The sequence below is a fragment of the Ischnura elegans genome, chromosome 2 (genome assembly GCF_921293095.1).
Source record: "Ischnura elegans chromosome 2, ioIscEleg1.1, whole genome shotgun sequence".
Taxonomy (NCBI): domain Eukaryota; kingdom Metazoa; phylum Arthropoda; class Insecta; order Odonata; family Coenagrionidae; genus Ischnura; species Ischnura elegans.
In genome coordinates this window covers 134,340,556-134,363,501 of record NC_060247.1, presented here as the reverse complement: position 1 = coordinate 134,363,501, position 22,946 = coordinate 134,340,556, and the positions used below count along the sequence as shown (strand labels likewise).

Below are 22,946 nucleotides of genomic sequence, written 5' to 3'. Positions count from 1 at the left end.
ATCAAAGGGGCCTCCTGTCTTCATCGATCGATGACAACAAGGCGATATATCCTTAAACAAGGTCGAAAGTACTTACTGACGTAGGCACAGATAATCTTGAGTTGTCAAAGAATTCTTACAACTTGAGAATCAAATAAGATAAAGACGTGAGGAGAATTGGCTCTCCTGTGAAGGACGAAAACAACTAAATACCTTGTACGCTCTTGTGACAGCCAAGAAAGGATTACCAAGACGCTAATGGCAAAGAAAATATCGAAAGGTAAAGAAAGACGTACAGATCATTCTCAAATTCCCGATCAAAATTCATGACATTCACGAAGAAGCAGAATGTGAAAAAGATTCAAACGTAATTTTCTGAGATTAAGTTAAAACGTCAATGCTACGAGTGTCATCGAAATAAGAAGAAATTGAAAACTTTATCGCAAATTAGCGAAAAACGACTCGCTGAATCCGACGGTCACTATTGCTGGCGCTAACATAACGAATATGTTGAATGAATAAAAATGACAGCTTTTAGAACATGAGATCGATTACGCAAATTTTATTTTCTTCTTTCATTTCTGTTTTATTCGTGATGGCCCGTGAGGAGAGACATTTTTTTCGACCAGACCAAGTTCATTTTCGCGATCGGCTTCCCCTGAGAATTTCGTTTCGTATTCTGTAACTCCAAACCGATCGGTGCGGCACCGATTCGTCGGGTGCGACGTCACACCGACTCCCGGTAAGAAGTCGTGCGATTCTGTACGACCCCGATAGGTGCGGCACCGACGAGAGGACGGGAGATCGTCGGTAGCCGTACCGACAGCAAAAAGGTGTCGATACGGCCACCGACTAGTGGGTTTCATGAACTCCCCGGTGCGCATTGTACGTTTTATTTTGTTTTTACCTCATCACCGAGTAAATAATGAGGTTTTCTGCAATGTTACCTTTTTCTGCCCCTTCGAATACGCCTCTGTAATTCACTGTGTCATCAACTATATTAAATACCTTGACAGAAATATAAAATAATTGTTTAAAAAAATGAGGTTTGCTAACATATAATGACTTTCTCTCATTTATGTTACCACTTTCACTCGCTTGTAATAGGCTTTATTTCTCTCTATCATCATTTATTTGCTCCTTTGACATAAAAAAGATATTTTTGATTAAATATGAGTTTTGCCGCAATGTTATCACTTTATATCACTCTGAATAGGCGACTGTTATTTCACTCAATCATCAATTTGGCGTTTCTCTCGGCATAGAAATAAGATATTTTTATTTAAGCATGAAGTTTGCCACAACGGTATCAGTTTCTTTCATTTGTAACAGGCAACTATATTTCATTTCATCGTCAGCCATTGATTCCCTTGACGATAAAAGAAGATATTTGTTAATAAGTATGAGGTTTGCCGCAATATTATCATTTTCTCTCACTTGGAATGCGCAACTTATACATATGTATTTCACCAAATCACGATTTCTTTACTTCCTCGTCATTACACTTCTTTTAATTAGACCCAGCTCCATATTTTTATAACAATTTCCTAACTTGTTCCTCTAATATGACATTTACATTTGCATTTGAATCCTACGTTCACGTTCCATGGTATGCTATTTTCGTCTGCTACGGTGCCAATGGCATAACCTTCCGTTGATAACATTTACACGGAACTTACTTAATGACAACTATATTACCAAATCATGAATAAATAGCATTATACGGAACCAATATTTAAAAAAAGAAACTACCATCTCAAGGATAGTTTCAATAATTCATTCCAGCAACAACAATCTCTATCACATACAAACTTTATTGTGATGTTGTAATATTGTTTTCTTCGATTCTGTAGGTACAGCATTACTACCACACAATATATAAGCATTGTTAACAACTTATCCAATATGTTAATCTTAATCTAGCAATAAGTCGTAATTTCCGCAAAGAAAAAGATTGAGAATGACGACAACAAACTGTGCCAATGAGTCTTCACTTGTTTTTACCCTTCTTTCATTGGTGGATACACGTGAAACTTCGGATATATTCGGATTTTCCCAGTTTGGGAAGGAGAGGGAACCGTATCGACTGGTTTGAAACCGACGACCTTACAGAATCGCTTAAAGTGTCGTAGTCGGTGCGGAATCCGTTGTCGGTACGGTTTGATGCCCAGTCGGTGTGCTTGAAAGGGAAACCGACCGGTGCGGCACCGACGAAATACAGAATACGGCCCCAGGTCTCCTTGTCTCCCTCTCCATGTTCCAACGCGGTCACGCACAGTTCGCTGCCAACCTCACCGCTCTTATTGTCTCCAGTTTTAGGTGAATGGCAGGTCCTCACAAAATTCCGTGATTCATCCTATGGTAGCCGTCTTTTCCCAATGGTGTTGGCCTCCCAGCCTACCTCCCAATGTAGACCACGCGCCTTTTTCATGGAACCGATCGTAGAGAGAAGGTTGCTTTCCTTACCCAGTTTCCTCCCCCTATTGTACCCGACCCGACTTCGTCTTCTGTTCTACGTCTACATAATCCCCGCAAGCCGCCTAAAAGGCTTGTGGCAGGGGGTGTTAGGACACCAGCCGTTTACACATAAAAATGAAGTGCTCTAACGAGGTTGGGACTAGCGTTTATTAAAGTCCTTTACGGTTCGGGGGAAAACGAATTCCCATATCCATCCCTTCGGCAAAAAATCTCTCTTAATTTATCGCTTCTATCGGACCTGGAAATATAGTGTGGCTCTAATATTATGTTCTCCGTGTCGCTCTTAAAGATATCAATTCTCAACTGTTCAAGCAATCTAAGCCTAGCGCGCAGCCTTCGAGTCTCCAGCGGCTCCCAGCCTAATTCGCTTAACATCTGGCTGTTCATGACCCATAGGAGGTTGAAAAAAACGGCCCTCGAATCACCAATAGAAGTAGGAGGGATGTCCATTACTAGTCCAATCGTTCAAAAAAAAGATTCATTAAAGGCCCCTCTTCCCTCAAAGCAGTGGCTCTCATACACGAATTAAATCATTAACGACATCACACCGCACAGAGCACTTATTTCAAACAAATTAATAATTGAAAAAAATGCGTTATTTAAATAAGCTTTCAAAGATTTTGCTCTCAAATTCGTTACTTTTAGGGCTGAGAAACATAAAAATACCATATATAATGACAAGTTTGCTGTGTTTGCTGTAAAGTTTAAAAGTTACAACAACGGGGACGAGAGCAAATTCTTGACCTAAATTCAGTATTGTGAACAAGAACTTTAGTAAAAAAACTCATACACAGAGATTAGAATTTTATTATATTTTAAGGATACTAAGATATGAAAAATGTATTAAGTATTTGTAGAAATATGCCAGTAATTTTCAATAAATTGAAAGTTAGATCTCTTGATAAGAGATGATGATGATGATCCAAAAATAAGCCATTTTTGAACTCTGTCCAGACTTTTCCATTTCAGCCCAACGAGCTACGTCATGTCTTCGGTTGAGAGGGCGGAAACAGGAGCGAAACGGATGCAAAACGATTTCGTGGCCGTGAATGAGAAGGGAAAGGAGGGTGAGTAGAGAGGAGGGGAAGGCCTTGGCATTATTGTAAATAGCAACCCGGACGCCGCGGCGCGCCGCACAGAGGTCCCGAGACAGAAAATACTTGAGGCTAGGACCAAAAAAATGAGCTTTTTTCCGATCGATTTGACGGGTATAGGATATTAGCAACATTCCTGCTCCTCCTATTTTGATAGATAGAAACAGTTGTCTGGAGAATCACTTTACACCAGTCTGTAAGCGAGCGCACTCGAGATGCTGCCGACGAATTCACAGTGCGCATCTGAATAAGCCACCACTTCAGGGGGCTATACGATCACTGCCATTGCTCCCTTTTAAGTTATGTGAACTGGAAACAAGAAATATGTAAGCATTTTCTAAAATTTAATGTCAAAAACGCTTCTTCGATAGCCAAGTAACTTTATACGATCAAATGAGAACGTATGACAGAGAAACTGAAGTGTGATCAGTTGGGGACAAGTGGCTTGCGGTTTAACATTCATCTTCCTTTACAAAACCTTCAGATTTTCCTCCAAAGTTTTCCGACCGCATACAGAAACCTACGGATGCGAACGACGGCATATGAGAGGTTGAGGAGTTTTTCTAGCCTCAGTTAATGCTCATTTACACAGCAATGCACACGACATAACTGGGAATGAAATAGAGAGCGTTCGGTGCACAATCAAGCAACTAAACAAGAAGAGCATACATATTACCTCCTTCAATAGAACTCAAAACTCCAAAGTAGATATTATTTACCGATGAGAAAATCAAATATCCGCATCTATTTCCAGGGATAGCCAAAGTGTAATAATTGGGAGAGATTGTAACCTCCAATTTATGAATTGAGACTTCTGCGATTATAAATTTAAAATAATACAGGGAATAATATTTTTATGACCGTGTGGTGTGCATGTGGGGATCTTCTCGAATGATGCATGCACCTTGCACGTTCGGAGCACAAGTAAGGACCTTGTGGCTTAATTTACCTCGGATTAAATGAAACACTGCAATATAACACTAAGTACAGTGACTTAAGCAAAGGGGGTAGCAACCGCCTGCCTGTATTGCTTTCTTATCGTACATGACTTCTTTACCCTCCGGACGAGAAACGGAGCGGCACCTCCAGGCGTTGGTTAGCTCACTCGTTTACCATAGCCAGAGAACAATTCAGCATCATCTCCTGCGGTCCCAAACCCATCAACGTCACTTGTTAAAACCGTTTGATTTCACCCCTTCGCTTTGGAAGCGTGAAGACTTCAGGGTTGCCGACTCACCTGAAAGAAAAAAAGATAAAAATTACTCAATGTATAAATTATTAAACGAATGTAATAAATATTAAATTTACCGCTAAAATCTACATACTATCCCGCGAGGCGACTCAATATGCGCGTGACGGGGGGTGCTAGGACAACAGTCGTTCGCAAATAAAAAAGGAAATGCTGTAACACCATAGGAAGGTTCGCCTTGCATTTGTAAAAGTCCTTTATTGTTCGGGGGGAAAAACAATTTCTCATATTATCCCTTCGGCAAAATATTTCTCATAATTCATCGTCTCCGTCGGACCAAGAGATATCGAGGGGTTCTAATGTGATAATCTCGGTGCCGCTCTGAAAGATATCTATTCTCAATAGGGTAGTTTCCTATTATTTTTTATTGCCTAAATCAAAAGATTATTACTCCTGGAGTACGCATTTCACGCACTCAGATTTTTAATTGACGATATCTATTTTTCTCGATTAAATGAAAAGTGAAAATTTTCAAGCGCGCGGGAAACGCTACGGCTAAGTATGGATACTGGGAAAAGCCCGTGTGACGTCATTCTGGTTCCCGCTGCCGCTCTGTGAGGTGACCTTGGTGCGAGGCTACGAGCGCGCCGCTACGATGCAGGCTGTTAGCAGGTAGCAGAGTACCCTGCTGGCAGGTAGCGCTTGGCTTAAATAAGGATTAGTAATACGTTATCAAACGAAGGAAACTTTCCGACCATAGACAGTTGAAATAGGTGATTATTAAGTAATGTTTCCCTGAGTTCTGTGGCCCCATGTATGCATTGGTAATCTCAGACGATGTATAACCCATTAAAATTACCTACTAGTAAGTTCGGAAAGTTTCCTTCGTTTGATAGGGTAATAATAATCCTTATTTAAGCCAAGTGATGCCTGCTAGCTGGGTACTCTGCTACCTGCTAGCAGCCTGCATCGTATCGGCGCTTAATCCTCGCCCCAAGGTCACCTCACTGGGCGACAGCTGGAACCAGAATGACGTCACACGGACTTTTCCCAGTATTCCTACTAAGCCGTCGCGTTTTCGCGCGCTTGAAAATGTTCACTTCTCGTTTAATCGCGAAAAATAGATATCGCCATTCAAAAATCTAAAAGCGTGCATCTAAAAGCGTACTCCAGGAGTAATTATATTTCGATTTAGGCAATAACAAAATAATAGGAAACCAGCCTATTGATTCGAAGCTGGCGCCACAGTGTAAGTGACGAAAGCTCCAGGTACTTCCGTCCGTGACTGCATTCAGCCGTACGGCCGTGGAGTCGAACGGACGAGGCGGACCTGGTGATGGTGCGTGGTGACCTTAATCGGAGGGAAGGCCACCAGAGGTCGAACCCGGGACTCCCTCTCGCGCGTTCAGTGACAATCAAACGTTAACCTGTTGCGTGGGCGACGCCGCCCACCTCCTCCCCTCACCGTCACACATTAAGGCATTCCGCGCTCACCATATATACAGGCAAATCCTCTGTGACTGAAATTTTGGCAAAAATTTAATATTTTAAAAATTTTACTTTAAGAAAGCCATCTCCATAGATTTAATGCTGGGACCATGTTTTCGTTCTTCTTTTCAATAATCTCTATAAATAAATAATGATATAAATAAATAATTCAATAATCTCTTTAAATAATTTCCACAAATTTATAAATTATATTGAATTAAGTATTCCAGGTAAATTGGTGATATTTTCCCGCATTACACGTATTTATTTTCGCTCTTCATCAGTATTTTGAAGATACCCAATCAAACCTAGTGATTTTGAGAAAAAATTGTAAGCAACGTCATGATACATTCAAAGTTAATCTGTTAGCCTGAAAATGATAATAATTTATACCATTTCATAAGTTTTATTACACTAAAGTAAATATTGCGCGCGTTACCGATATTTTTTACGACGGTGTTCATCTTAATTTTGAAAAATACGCTTACATCCTCAGTCACTCACACAGACCTTGAATATAGCTGAACACCATGCTTGAGATCAGAGACGAAATTCGGTGAGGGGGGGTCACAGGGGTCATGATCCCCTTTCAAACTTTAACAAAAAAGTTTTATTTTCATAAATTTAATAGTTATTGCATTAGGGTTGTCCTTATTTTTAAAGTTTTCGAATTCCTTTTGGGACGCCCCCCAGTTTTGTTCCATTTGGCGAGAGAATAAATCGTGAACATTATTTTTGCAATCGGATAACGGGAAAACGTGCCGCATCGCACTTAAAGTTTAGAAACTTTGGAATTTTTGGGTGTTTTTTGGACATAAGTGAAGATAATGATACTCACCTATTATTCTATCACTTGTTTGTCTTCTACAACGACTCGTTATTCATTTTCAGAGCATCATTTCAAATTTCTTTCATTTCTGCCCTTTGATTCCCGAGATATCAGACCGAAATTGAGCGCGCGCAACCCCAGTCAGACACTGAAGGTGGCACGCGGGTTGCATACTATCAATTTTTGTTGATCACTCTCACTCGTCGTAAAAGCATAAAATTATTTAGATAAGCTTTAAACTCCGTCAATATAACCTTGAATGTTATATTTATCACTGTTTACTACCAAAGCGGGCATAGTAGCAGTGGTTTATTCTCCATATCTAAATCTTATATCTAAGTGCTTCTGTCTAAATTCAGAGTATCATTTCTGAGAGATAACCCCCAGAATGGTTTGTGAAGGTGCTTCTTCTTGCATGTATTTATTTGTCATTGCACAAGCTCTGGGTTTCAACTTATGAGATTTTATTTCTTTGCACCAGGAAAAGGTGGAATTAGTTGAGAGTTAATAAATAGGTGGGGGAGGAGCGATGCGGCACGTTTCCCGGTATCCGATTGCAAAAATAATTTTCACGGTTTATTTTCTCACCGAATGGAACAAAACTGGGGGGCGTCCCAAAAGGAATTCGAAAACTTTAAAAATAATGACCACCCTATTACTGTATCTTTGTAAAGGATTATAGGGAGTGTACCTGCAAACGAATAGTTACAAGTCGCAAACGTCTCCATTGTTAAAATGTCAAAGATTGTTCAATTTCATCTGTTGTTGATAATGAAAATGTTTTAAGCTTCTAAACGCGTAAAAATGTGCATTTGAAATATTTACAGCCCCCTCCCTCCGAGGGGGGTGTGGGCATGGGGCCAGGGAGTACACTATACTCCCTGGACCCAGATAATGACTCCCCCAAATATGCTGCTTGAATCCGCCCCTGCTTAAGATGATGGTAAGCATGTAAGTGGCAGAATGAGAACACCGCTAATGTATAGAAGGAAGATTTTTTTTCTTCCCTGAGATCGGAAAGTCAATGTGGGAAGGGGAGACACTGGTAGATTCATAAAACGTATGGTGAGAAAACGTACTTTGACCGTTAAAATAGTCACACGACCAGTATACTTCATCAAGTTTCCGGTAATAAACTGATCACATTATTACAACATACTAGTATACTATTTCGACCGATCACTCTTCAATTATTAACTTTAATTTCATAACGTCGTCGTTCGAATACTCCTTCCTCTGCGTCGGAGCGTGGGTTTTTGATTGGCTGATGGAGCGAAGCATGTCACTCATTTGTCTTTGCGTCTCGGACGCTAGGATCGACAATGGTGGCGCCATCTGTGGCTACGCCTCCTGCACGCATCACGGTGAGCGCCTTGCTGACGACTGAGGAGTAAACAAAAGAATTAGGGAGATAACTTGTACAAAGCCAAGGCCGCCCGCGGAAGATAATTGGTGGCATTCCATGATTCCAGGCCCGTCCACCCTGTAGCTACAAGTCAGACGTCGTCGTTCCCCTGTTCTACAAAGTGGTTGTCTATAGTATCTTAATTATTTTTCTTAAGGGAAATAAACAGAATTTTGGAAAAATAATTTTCAGAAGAAGGATCTGGTAATTTCTCGGCGAATGGACTGAACGAGGTTTTCACGGGTTTCCAGCCAGGTGAGTATGTCCATTTTCTTCAAAGTTTCGAAGAACGACACGTTCTTCTTCACGAGAGAATGATGCTTGAGCCATGAAAGACGCCTGTATGCATTCGTTCCCGTTTACGCGTCGTTCGCGTACAAGAATAAATACATGCCACGTGTGGTTCGTAATTGTTTACACTATACAATGTTTTCCTTCCATCAACATATGGTCTCCCTGAACGACAAAATGAATCGCAGCACTAATGACGTCAGCGACTCGTGAAAAGTGGGCGGTAACTTCGAATTTTGTTTTTCTTTTAATATTTTTTGTCGTATCTAATATTTCCCTCCCATCTATCGTTATCTCCTGGTCGATATCGATGGGGAGTGCCATATGCGACGTGTGTTCAGAAAATAACGGGGATTTTATATCATTCATTCGTCTACATTAATGTTGTTGCCTTCAAACCAGTCCCGATTAGAAATTATGCACTCGTGAAAGAGCTTCTACCAATCCTCGAAAGACTTCTCAAACTCGATCTGTAAGATAGTCTTTACCTCTGTCAGTGATTTATTTTAATGCCATATATACTGTCTTTTAATATAATGTAAGTTTTTTAATTTCTATAAGTAAGAAATTTATTTATTTATTTCTAGAAGTAGGAAAAAAGTCACACGGAGTCATTTTTGGCGAATATGAAGGCTGGGGCATCGTTACAGTATTTTTTGGCCAAAAACTCACGAGCAAGTAATCAAGCTTGAGCCGAATATCGCCGAGCTCATAAAAACACGTACAACCTTATCGGCTGCCACTGACAAAGTAAACAATGATACTGCTGATAATTTTCTCAGACTTCAAGGACATGTATTTTTACGAAATTGATATTTTTTTGACAGCTAGACTCTCCAAACTCGCGAGAAATTTAAATACATTTATTTCGTTTTTTTCCTAAACACACCTTGCATATAAGGACCATGTATCAACAATGATCCCAAAACCTCTCAAACCGCCGATAAAAACTCCATCCTATAGGCCAATTAGCCTCCTGAACACCACGAGCAAATTGATGCAGTCATCCGTTTCCATTTGAAGAAATAGGGCAGTTTCCTTCATCAAAGAAAACGAAAGGCATTGATTGCAATTCGTTACCCACCATTAGTGTATTCATAATATACAAATTATTTGGTTTTAGAAATCACAGTTTAGACGAATGGCATTGGTCAATTTTATCCTCATTTGAAAAGGCCAGACTGGCGCCCATGCGATGCCACTCCACGTGACGTCACAGGGACCTAGTTTCTATACGAGTAGATAGGAGTTTTACATCGTCTGATGTTACCAATGCATGCATGAGGCACATACTTCAGGGAAACATGTCATAATAATCACCTACTAAAACTGCCTATGGTCAGAAAGTTTTCTTCGTTTGATAGGGCATTAATAATTCTTATTTAAGCCAAGCACTACCTGCTAGCGGGGTACTCTGCTACCTGCTAGCATCCTGCGTCGTATCAGCGCTCAAAGCCTCGCCCCAAGGTTACCTCACTTGGCCGAAGCGGGAAGCAGAACGTTTAGAGATTCTCCCAGCATTCATACTTAGCCGTCACGTTTTCGCACGCTTGAAAATTTACACTTATCATTTTATCGCGAAAAATAGATATCGTCATTTAAAAATCTAAAAGCGTGAAACACGAACTCCAGGATAAATAATCTTTCGATTTAGGCAATAAAAAATAATAGGAAACCACCCTATTGATGACGAGAATGACCACGAGAATGACGTCACCTGCCCAGTACAAGCTGGTTTCCGACCCAAGACGGCAACCACACATCAGATCCTGCGTCTGACAGAAGCCATCACTTCTGGCTTCAACAAGAAACTAATTTCGCATGCAGTTTTTCTGGATTTGGAAGCCGATTTCGACCGGGTTTGGACTCTGGGCTTGATTCATAAAATCCAATGCCTTAATATTCCTATCTATCCCCTTAAAATCCTGCAATCCTTAGTCACCGAAAGAACCTTCTACGTCCAAATTAATTCCTCCTTATCCTTTCACCGTCCAATTTCCTCCGGCGCGGCGTGCATCAAGGCGCCATCCCTCCACCAACCCAGTTCAATCTCTTCCAAAATGAAACCCCAACCACACCTTCCACTCATTTGTATTTATATGCGGATGATATCACTAGCATGTTCTAGCAATTCACCGCTTTGCAAGACGCAATTCGGATATCGCCTTCTTACGAACGTCAGATTGTGAAAGTTCGTGCCCAGTGTAACATCTCTCTCTCTCTCTCGTCCCAGAACATCTCTCTCTCTCTCTCTCTTGGCGGGTAAGGGGGTTGTCAAGTGACAAATCGACGGTCGTGTGCGCTTGTTTGTGAAAAGTTTTCCCGTCGCTTCAGGAAGCTAGAGAATCTCCTCGTAGCAGGGAGAGAGAAGAAAATAAATGAAAGAGTCCTCTCCATCTCTCGCGATTCCGAGAACAAAGGACAGTCGGTGGAGCGAAAGGATGAGAGAGTAAAAAAAAAAAAAACACGTGACACGCCTTCGACGTGCGCTCGATTGATCGGCGATTGTTTTCCCGGTAGTACGCGGAAGTAAGCGCGGCGAAGGGAGGAACAAGCGAGCGTCCGCGGATCCATTTCTTTGGTTTAGCGTGTCGCGGGCGGGATACGGACATGCTTAGTGGACGTTGAAAAACGATAGTCGAATGATCCACACTAAGAGAAAATAGATGACTACTTCACGTTAAAACGGTGTCCTTCCGTAATTAAAAAAAAAATTCTTCTGCCTTATATATTCTTGGCCTGTTAGCACAGTAATGACATACGTTACTACGTTAAATTAACTAAAATACAAGCATGTTTTAAAATAAGGGTGTTTCAAGATGAAAGCGGGGAATTAACCCTTTCTAATATTTATTACACTAAACTCAAAGAGTTATAAATCATACATAAAATGGAAGATCGACTCAAACCGTTTTACAAAAACGCGTACAAGTGTTCCATGTGAGCAGAATTCGTCACACGACACGTCAAAACAATATGCGAGTCCTCCCCAAATGTTGATCGCTTTCTTTCGAGTAATTGTTTAAACAGTTGCTTAAATCCTGTTTCTTAATTTGGAAAGGGCGGGGTGTAATGGAAGAAAGGATGTTATTATCATCATCTGGGGGATCACAACCGAGCTTAATACGGAACGCACGTTGCACAGTCATTACATTCCATCTTTGCAAACTGTAAAACACAAAAAGGTCTCTCTTCACCTGTGCCTACCTTTGCTACCACCGCTCTATTGCGTATGGCAGCGGACACGTTGGGTTCACATGGGCATTGTTGCTAACAGACAAAACTGTTTGAGTCAACCAATTCAAACAACAATATAACAAATATTAGATGCTCCCTGGTTCATTAGCGAAATTAGGTTATTAGGGAAATATCCGCATTGTTAGTGGTTGTCATTGGCCGGAGTGATCTTTGAATAGAGGTATTCAAGAGAATAAATCTACTGGCACCACAATTGTTTCCGTCCAAGCCAAGCGGAATTTTCTTATACACACTTCTTCCAAGCTCCCAGCCAATCAGCTGTCTTCTTGGTGTTGCTGGAACGGGGTCGATTCATATACTATACTTGGAGTTTTGGATTGAAAATTTCAGTCAGAGCATTGCGGGGTTAGGAAGGGAAAGGAATATGGGAAGGGATTAGGGATGATTTAGGGTGTCTGTGCTTAGTTTAGGAGGTAATGCATAGTCCCAAAGATTCTCAATTAATCTATTTTTGGTTCTTTCAAAAGAATCTTGAAATTGCGTCACAGCAGATTTTAATGAAACTAGAATCGGAAAATTTTTGAGATCATTGCGAATTTGTCGATTGCTAATGAACCAAAGAGCACCTATGATTTTGAAATACTGCTCTCAGAGGAAGGTGTGATCATGTTGCAGAAGCAGTGGTTACGAGAGGTTTCGCCGTACCATGATAATACCGACCACGGTTTTGACATTCTATGAAATTTTCGAGACAAATTGACAATTTCCTTGAAAATTACATGGGATGTCGAAGCCATAGTCGATGGTGGAGTTTTACATTAAAGTGTGGAGACTACCATTTGTAGATTTTTTATCATGGATGTCTCGTATTTCCACCAAGTGAAGCCTGAAAAGATTTTATATACTTTCACCGTTCAATATCAGAATAACAACATGGAAAAGGCACCCCTTACTTCATGCCATCCTCCACCTCTTCAATGAATACGCAGCAGTGGAGAGTTTTTTTCACGTACGCAGGAAAGTAATCAAAAACCATATTCGCAGTCGACCTGGGACCGCAGAGAACGAAACCGGAAGAGGCGGTCGCCGAATCTGATAACCAGAGCGCGCGCCTCCTGCGTTCGTATGGCCTTGGGAGTCAGAGCCTTATACACGACAATGAGGGGCGCGCAAAGGCTCACGGGAGGGCATTCGCAAGCTGAGACGCAAAAGAAATGGGAAGTGCGCCGTGCGCACGCCAAATATAAAGCGCAGCACCTCCTCAAACCTCAATTACAGACGTATGGGACTACGACCCAAGTGTCCCAACTACATACACACTGCCTCATCAAATCACTCTATTTCTATGTCTTTCCTTCTTCAATCATAGGTTCAATTATTGTATTGTAATTTCGATTTTTCATTTCCTTGTCACATTTGGAAATACTCTTAAAATATATATATATAAATCCATTGAAAAGATAAAAAAAATATATTAAAAAAGATAATCAATTGTTATCCAATAACCAAATTCCAAATTGACCAAAAAATTATTCTCCAAAAAAAATAATAAGATAAAATCAAAAATATATATAAAAAATAATAATATAAACAATTAAAAATAATTTCAATTTACTGTATAGTATTACATCTGTTGTCAATGTTCCAATTAGTTTTTAAGTTTCCTCTTCACACAAACAACACTTCATACAACAACAGTACATATGCGCACGACACCATTTTTTTATCTGTCTGACTGGTTGTGGTGAGGTTGGCTCACCGGTACAGTTTTTACTGACGCGCCTTCGGCGCGACCAATTCATGTGGACGTTATACCTCTCTCGACTTACTAAAATCCAGGACATCCTTTCTGCACATTAGCTCCCTACCGTCAAACAGTTCATCTCTCAGCTAGCGAATAATTTTAAGTCCATGTACGGCGCAACTAATAAATGCACTATTAACAGACATTTGGAATTATGACCCAAAAATGCGAACTACATACATAGTGCCGCATCAAGTCACTCCTCTAGGAGTCTTTCCTACGCACTCTCTTCTTCTGGTCTAAATATATTTCAATTGTTTTATTCATTCTGTTGAAAATTTTCTAAAAAAATACAAATATTAAAAAATGAGAAAATAAAACAGAAAAAATTACAAAGTGATACTAAGAAAACTGATAATTTCAATAGAAAATGAAATAAAAATTACTTGTAATGCAGTAAAATGGACAGATAAGGGCAGAGCTACGTGGGACTGGGCAAGCGATCTATCTCCCAAAGCCTAAAAGAGCACGAAAGAGCGATGCAACTTCATGAATAGCACGCATCAGCGGTCGCTGAACGTTAAGGCCGTTTTACACGGTACACGGAATTGCGCAATCTGACGTAAGTGCGAAGGCGCAATCAAAATTGCGTCGTGTAAAGCGGTGAATTGCTAGAACACATGCGAGAATGCGTGGACGCGAGACGGCAAAATAGGCCATGTTCTAATTTCGTTCATGCATTAGCGCAATTCCACGCCATTTTAGAAATTAATGCAGCTCTAACCTGCGCAATTCCGTGTACCGTGTAAAACGGCCTTTACGCCTCTAGCCCTGCGCATAAAATGATGTTTAACCATACACGGGTATGTATAGGCGAAGACGGAAGATTACCATCCACGCCTTATACGTGAAGCCGTCCAAGTAGCAAAAAGGCCAAATAATTTCAATAGGGAAGATGGATATAACCTCAGCCGCATGTGGAAAGGGTTCCTGGCCCAATCTAATGCCCAAACGCTATCGCTGTCCGTGGGAAATTCAAATTGGGTCAACAATGGGATAACGAATCGTATATAAAGCCAGAATCACAACTCGTCTGGTCGCTTTTTCGCTGCGTCGGTCGCTGAGACCGTCACTGTAACACCATATCAGCCAATCGGAACGCATTCCCGTACGAAGGGATTTGCAGCGCAACGTTTGGCAATCGTGGGAACGACATAGGTAAACATAAACACGCTAAATATTTTGGTGTTGCGGCTCCTATGACAACGAACTGTGATGCTTAAGTACCGATCACAAAAGTCAAATGCGAAGCAGTTCTCCTTCTTGAATAGGACCATAAGGGGTTGGAACGACCTACCAGCAAAACTATTTGAGCCCTTCCCGAAAAATTTACATAGTTTTCAAAAGCGGTGGAAGAAGTAGGGACCAAGGGCTTTTTATAATGTTTTCTATTGTTTTTTCATCAAATGTACATGTTACCAACAGGCCAATGGTCTACTTGTAACAATTTAATAATAATAATAATATCGGAAGTGATGCGAAAAGCGACGGCGGGAGTAACCGTGTGATTCAGAAAAATGATCACTCGAGAGATCACTTTTCCGGTCGCGAAAAGCGATCGCTCTAGTGATCGAACACTTGAGAGGGACGAAACAAATGATCGTGTGATTGGGGCTTAAGATCGGCTCGAGAACGTCTCCCTCTCAGTCTCTTGAAAAGGTTCCCAGCGGGAGGAGTGAAACGTCGATTGCAAAATGTTAACAACGCAGCAATTCTCGAAAGGAACTCGCCACACAGATAAAAGAAACTGCGAAAATCTTCACACAAAAATTAATACTCGCATCTTCCATCAATAACTTTCCGAACACGCCCAACACTAAAATTTTCAGCTAAATTACCACCATGCTTCAATAATATCTCCCTTCATTCGCTTGTTTCCCGAATGCTTATCACGGCGAAAGCCGCTTATCGTTTACGAATTTTAAGCTGACAATTCCAAGGCTTCCAAGAGAGCGTATCTGTGACGCGAATCAATGTTGGCTAACATTTCACGCTCCTTGGCAGCCAGCGCACTGTGTTCTATCAACGAATTTTGTATGAAAATTTCAAAATTGAATGACATGTATTGGAACCGTTGCAAGAATAATTGTAAACATACCTTCAGATGTAACAGAGTGCAGCAATAGGGTACAGCGCTCGGCAACTAGATATGTGGGTAGCTACGATAAACAGAGCAGAGTTAGCGCATTGCTAGATGAGCTAGGCTGCGATTCGTTACTTGAACGAAGAACAGCTATACATGGTGTTTCAGGAGGAATTTGTAATATGTACTTGAGGAGGTAGGAGGGGAGACAATTTTAGGCATTTTTTGCCCTATAAACGTGTGGTCGCAACTCCTTAGCTACTCCCTATGGCAACGCAAACATTTTTTGGATGCACTTTGCAGTTACCAAGAGAGCCTCGATAAGAACACAATGCATTCCACTTTAAGTGCGCAAAAGAAGGAAAAACAGACAAAAATGACGGATAATATGGCCATTTTATAAATCGCTTTTTATGTTAATTACTTCAAATAAACAAGTTTAACCACAATGCGATGCTGTTCTCTTATCATTTCTCAATAATTTAGTCTTGTAGAATTACAGTATAACCAACCTTTTAGGAGACGCATGTAATAGACGTGATATGACTTTCATGGTCTATTCTGAATTGTCTCTTTAGGTACTTGTACTTCTAACAGCTTGTTTAGAAGGTTCTAGCTTCATTGGCATATTTTACTCATAAGGAGTTGGCCAGTTTTTGCATTTGCATGAACGTGGAAGCATCATTTGTCAGTATGCGTAGGTTTTTTTTTATTACCGAGTGGTAAGCATGTGGAAATGCTATTGCGTGCGGCATGCTGGTGTTTGATCCCCCGGTCAAACACCCACAGGTGGCCTGCAGGGTATTACGTAGATGAAGATGCACATTCTAAACCCCCGATCCTCATCAAAAGGCGTGTGGCGGGGGATGTCAGGACACCAGCCTTAAAAAAAATGCGTGTAAGCAGTTCCGCCGAGCAATTATAAAAGTCCATTAATTCTCGGGGAAAAAACGAGTTCTCAAAGCTATCCGTTCCGCCAAATATCTCTCTTAATTTATCGTTTCTGAAGGACCCGGATATATAGAGAGGTTCTAATATGATGCCCTCCAAGTCGCTCTGAAAGATCATCATCATCTTGTGGTGTTCTGCCCGTCGGCAGGTCCCCCGCGCCAATGCTGTTTCCATTCCCTCCTGTCCCCTTGAAGTCTCCATATCTTCCAATTTTTATGTTGTCGATAAACTTCAGCCTTCTCCTTACCCTTCTTCCGTTCCCTTCCACCGTTCCCTCCAAAGCTACTTTCAAAATTCCATTCCCTCTCATCAAATGTCCCAGCCAGTTACGCCTTCCTTTGATTTATTTTGTCCATCAATGTTCTTTTCTCTTCTATCCTATTTAACACTTGCTCATTCAAAACTCGATCCGTCCATCTTATTCCCTCCGTCTTCCTCCAAACCCACATCTCAAACGCCCCAATCCTGTCCCTGTTTCTCTTCCCCATCGTCCAAGTCTCACATCCATACATAAACACACTCCACATTTAGCATTCCACCAATCTCTTCCTCAATTTTAATTCCAGTGTCTTCTTTCACAAGGCCCTTTTTTCTTCTTGAAATCTTCTTTCGCCATTCCTACCCTTCTTTTTATTTTTCCTATACTTTTCCAGTCTGCAGTTATCAAAGTTCCCAAGTAGCTGTAGGTTCTCACATTCTCTCTGAAAGATATCTATTCTTAATTTCTCAAGCTATCTAATTGTAAGCCCAGCGCGCAACCTCCAAATCTCTAGGGGCTCACAGCCAATTATCAGCTATACCCAATTTTGCTTGGGAGAACAAGAGTTGAAATTGTAATGGGAACACACTTGCTTCGTTCCTAAACAGAGTTCTTCTTTAAAAATGAAGCGAAAGGAAACATCCACCTTGCGACAGACATTAGCGCGCTCATAAAACTTCCAGCGACTCTCTCTCCCACTCACGTGAGATGGCAGAATTAAGGAAACCCTTTCTCGGTCCGTGAAACCCTTGAAATGCCGCAGTAATGCTCTTTCTTTTGCCTTCAATCCGAACGAAAAAGAAACCGAAAAAAAAACAAAAGCAGGTGCGCTCGCACTTATTTTATTTCGGAGGAGGAGGAGCAGAAGAGTCATTGACGTCACGCGTTCAAGATCTGACGACGCAATAACAGGAAGGTTGAGTGGGGGGGGGGGGGGGGTTAGCCAGGGTGTGTGACGTCACAGGAGGAGAGCCTTGTGGTGATTGATTCGCTCCACCCACCCCCACCCCCATCCCAACCCCCTCTCCTCCATACAATGCACACCAGCCGCCCTACTGACCTCAATATTCCAGCCCGTTCGGCACACACGGTCGGCTGCGACCCACAACAAAGACAAAAGAGGAGCACCACTCGTTCCAGCGAAGTGCAGCGTCCCCCAGATTGCCTTGCAATAACTACGGAGGGAGTTGAAAGTGCGATCTAGATGACTATGCAGCGAAGCAGACAACAGCGACAGCAGCAACGGATGAATGACTGAGCCACACACACTTTCGGATGACCTCACAGATTTAGCTAAACGTGGGCACTGTTTGGAACTTCAATAAGTGACCGCATACGGCGCGCGAGTTAACGGGCTCACTAAAAGCGACTCGCTTTCCTCGGGGAACGGTTCATTTCCACCGAGTCATCGTTCTAACCTCCCATCTCTTTGAACGATTCATTTGAAGATCCAATATGGTAATTGTCATTCGGAAGTACAGAATAACCCCAAATAACTCAAAATGATGTGAATAAGATATTTTAAAAAATGCAAAGTTCATCATTCCATGAAAATATCCTTGCAATTCCCCACTTTACTACAATATTCTTAATACATGCGACCCGTTTTTCGATCCGTCGCAGTGTGAACGCAACCTGTGTGATTGGTCACTGAGTGTCGCATGTATCTTGATATGATACCGGAATCGCTTGTATCGAGATCTTGGACCACATTCGATATTTCGTCGGTAAGCACCGATCGGTAAGGGGTTTTCCATCAACCGGTCGGTTGCCGTGCCGTACCCGAAAGCCCTCTGGGACTGACAAACCCAACGATATTACCATATACAGGATGTCCGATTTATCTTGACCACCCGAAATAACTTTTTGTCCAGATGTAAATTCAAAAATGTGTCAAGCACATGTTCATAAGCCGTCAGGGGGACATTAATCAGCATGATTGCCTTCCTTGTAGCTTTCTTATTTAGAAATATATGAACAGCGGTATGTCTTTTTTAAATGGCACCCTCTATTTTTTATTCGGAAATTCATTTCCTCTCCTAAAGACTTATTCAAAAATGTAGCACAGTGGACCAATTACATAAACACAACATTATGAAAACATAAGAAACTCGTCTACTTCCTGGAGTTAGCAGTAAACAACTGACAAGCAAGTCAAAACATAACACAAAAGTCACTTTGAGCCCGGGACCACAACCGCGTCCACGTCTAGGGTGCCATTTAAAAAAGACATACCGCTGTTCATATCTTTGTAAATAACAAAGCTACATCATGCTGATTAATGTCCCCCTGACGGCTAATGAACATTTGCTCCTGACACATTTTTGAATTTGCATCTGGACAAAAAGTTATTACGGGTGGTCAAGATAAATGGGACACCCTGTATACCACACAAGAAGTGTTGCTCATTTGTGGGGAGTAGGTTGTGGTGGCCAGCCAAATGGCGATCTCTTCTGCCCTGGCGAACAAACAGGATCACGTCGGGATAATGGCCGTGCCCGCCAACACTTGCACTGATTCCTCCTCGTGATGCTCCTTCCCCCCACCCACCCATACAATGGCGCCACCCTCTAGCGTGTGACCGGACAGGAGACCGCGAAACGGAGTTAGCGGTCCTGCGCGTGTTCTTTCGTGTGCGATGCTCGATGTCCGAATTAGAGGAGGGGTTGGGGTTCAAAATCTCTGATGCTCACAGAAAATCCTTGGTCCAACCTGATTGTTGTAGAGGACAAATTCGAGGTTTATTCGTTAGCTTAAATGAGGACCTCAGATCCCGAAGGGGATAATCCAAAAAGGGTGGTTTCCTATTATTTTTTTATTGCCTAAATCGAAAGATTATTACCCCTGGAGTGCGCATTTCACGCTTTCATATTTTAAAATGACGATATCTATTTTTCAGATTAAACGAAAAGCGAAAATTTTCAAGCCGCGAAAACGCGACGGCTAAGTAGGAATGATGGGAAAATTCCGTGTGACGTATTTCTGGTTCCAGCTGTCGGCGTGTGAGGCGACCTTGTGGCGAGGCTTGAGCGCTGATATGACGCAGGCTGCTAGCAGGTAGCTGAGTACCCCGCAAGCAAGTAGCGGTTGGCTTAAATAAGGATTATTACTCCCCTATCAAACGAAGGAAACTTTCCGAACTTAGGTATTTTTAATGTGTGATTATTAAGAGATGTTTCCCTGAGCTCTGTGTCTCATGCATGCATTAGTAATCTCAGACAATGTAAAACTCCTATCTACTCGTATAGAAACTTGGTCCTTGTGACGTCACGCGGAGTGGAATCGCATGGGCGCCAATCTGGCCTTTTTCAAATGAGGTTAAATTGACCGTTGCCATTCATCTAAACTGGGATTTCTAAAACCAAATAATTTTTATATTATGAATACACTAATGGTGGGTAACGAATCGCAGTCAACGCATTTCGTTTTCATTGATGAAGGAAACTACCCTATTAACGCCATTTTTAGTATTTAGCGAACACAGTGCATGATGGGCGACATTTTACAGATATGCAAAGTTTCATATTTTATATTGCTGATATTAGAGCTCACAAGAAGGAAATAATTTCCGACTGGCGTGATCAATGAATAAGATATTAGTAAATCTAGTATTCCGAGGTAAGAAAACAAATAATATATTTCAAATAGGTATCTAAACTACCATTTGTAGCACCATCTCCAATAATATCTAATAAAACTTGAATTTGATTGAAAAAAATATGTCTTACGAAAGGTTCGTCAAAGTCACCCAAAAATGCAATTAAAATTGCTCCTTCACATAATATTCAAAATATTTTAATTATTGATAACAAAACAAATCATAGACTCTTAGTAAGCCACAGAGTATCAAAGTTAACAGACTATCAACGCTTTCTTTGAGAGATACTTCCACGTGATGCAATAGAAATTCTTGTAGGCGATATAAAACTCACAACAGCTTAATCAGCAAAAAAAATGTTATAAAACTCAATTATGTCTCAAACTCAATTTAACAACCCACTGTTGAAGTATTTGCAATGGGGAACATGCATGAAATTTTTTCGTCATGCTAGTAAGTCTCATTGAATAGACAATTTTCTCACGAGTCCAAATATGTAAGTCAAAACTCTCCTAGCCCTCCACAAACGTCAATAAATGCTAATTAAAAATGCTCGAATATCGCTTGAAGTCACGTGACCTGAAACGCCTTCTGACGTCATCGCACGGTACACCATTTAATTCGCTTAGAGAGTAAAAGGGCAGAGTCTTGATTTGCAAGATATCGCACTAAAAATCATCAACGAGCTTTGTAGAAGTTCCTCAAAGGACAAATTGACTTAATAGGGATATAAGAAAGCACAATACGACAGTTTACTTTCGGTCGACTCCCTTATGGCGGCTGATTTTCTGAAAAATAGTGATTGCTTCCAAATCTCATCAATCAATCCCCTTATAATTTGTTTCAATATCACCTTGGCAACAATCTGATATTTGACGTTGAAACAGCAATTATTTTCGCCAAATTTGCGTTTGAGCACCTGCATCGACCTATTTTCTATCCACTTCCTCAATCTGTCATCAGTGGATACCGTGCCGTGACGTCACGCTCCGATGACGTCGTGTTTTCAAGCAGCCGATGAAGATTAATTTTCAAAGACTCATAACTCAGCTAAAATACATTATTCATCTGCGAAAATTTCGGCGAGTTTATTTGAGGTATGGACCTTCTTATTCCAGCACTTTGAAAAAATTGTGCATGTTCCCCATTGTTATCGGAATATATGAGAATTAACTCAACTAGTATCCTCATCGTAGAGACGGGGAAACCCTTTGATCTAATTCCGACCGGTGAGACACAGTCACCCCAGTTGTCGGCTCGTGACTCCCCAGGGATTCTTCATCACCGCACCCCTCTCGCGCACCACCTGAACTGCTCCTTCCGGCCGGTCGGTCTGGTGCCGCGGGCGCGGCGTCCGCGTCACTGGTGCGGCACGAGGCGGCGACCGTGCACGTAAAGTGATGTGGGTCAAACGATGTGCCACGCCGTCGCGTGGATAGCGTGAAGTGTTAAGGGCACAGCATTACGCACAGAATCCAGTTTGGAAAGACTATTACTCCTGGAGTACGCATTTCACGCTTTTAGATTTTTAAATAACGAGATCTATTTTTCGCGATTAAATGAAGAGTGAAAATTTTCAAGCGCGCGAAAACGCGACGGCTAAGTATGAATGCTGGGAAAAACCCGTGTGACGTCGTTCTGGATCCCGCTGCCGCAAGTGAGGTGACCTTGGGGCGAGGCCGATATCCTAATAATTTAATGCACAGTTATGAATAAGAGCCGAGTACTTTGAGGCAATGTGGGTCAAAATAGGTGGTTTCTTCCATAAAAATAATTAATATTGATAATCAAGGACCATAATCTCATGGTAATAGGCTAAATGTCCATTTGATTATAGGAGAGTAAGGTGTTAACTATTAACTTTACACTTGGAAAAGCATTTATTTTGACGCAAACTGAAGAAAATAATATAGATTATTGTTATTCGTCCTTGTCGACATGAAATTCTCGTCATGGTTTCCCTCATTTTGGAAAAACTCAAATATAGCACAAAAACGTCCAGTTTTCGATATTATTGCTGAAAACTTTTAATTTCAAATTATGGGAAATTGGCCTGATGTGTGGAAAAACTTGAAAAAAAGCCAATTTTAAATACGAGGGATTATTCAAAAAGAAAAGATAGGTCTTAATCTGGGAAAACTGGTGACCAACCTTAGAAGCGGAGAAGCTATGTCGATTGGCCATTGTGATAGGGTTATACTCCTAACGATGGCATTCGAAAATAGATTCTAGATTCAAAGATTTCTATTCAGAGTCAGAACAATGCTATCTATCGTTCGCGGCCACAAAATGGCTCAGCT

At 41.3% G+C, this 22,946-nt stretch overlaps 1 protein-coding gene across 7 annotated transcripts in view; it reads right to left on the bottom strand.

Annotated features, from left to right (window-relative positions):
• LOC124154662 (RAC serine/threonine-protein kinase) overlaps positions 1 to 22,946 on the bottom strand; it is a 150,034-nt gene that overhangs the window by 74,894 nt on the left and 52,194 nt on the right. For 3 of the 7 annotated variants that reach the window (XM_046528517.1, XM_046528520.1, XM_046528522.1), the window contains one exon: positions 4,596 to 4,788. The exons of 3 other annotated variants lie outside the window; for them this stretch is intronic. The gene's annotated coding sequence lies outside the window, so the exon portion shown is untranslated. The remainder of the gene's footprint in view (positions 1 to 4,595; positions 4,789 to 22,946) is intronic. One more of the 7 variants, XM_046528519.1, reaches the window with a different exon arrangement.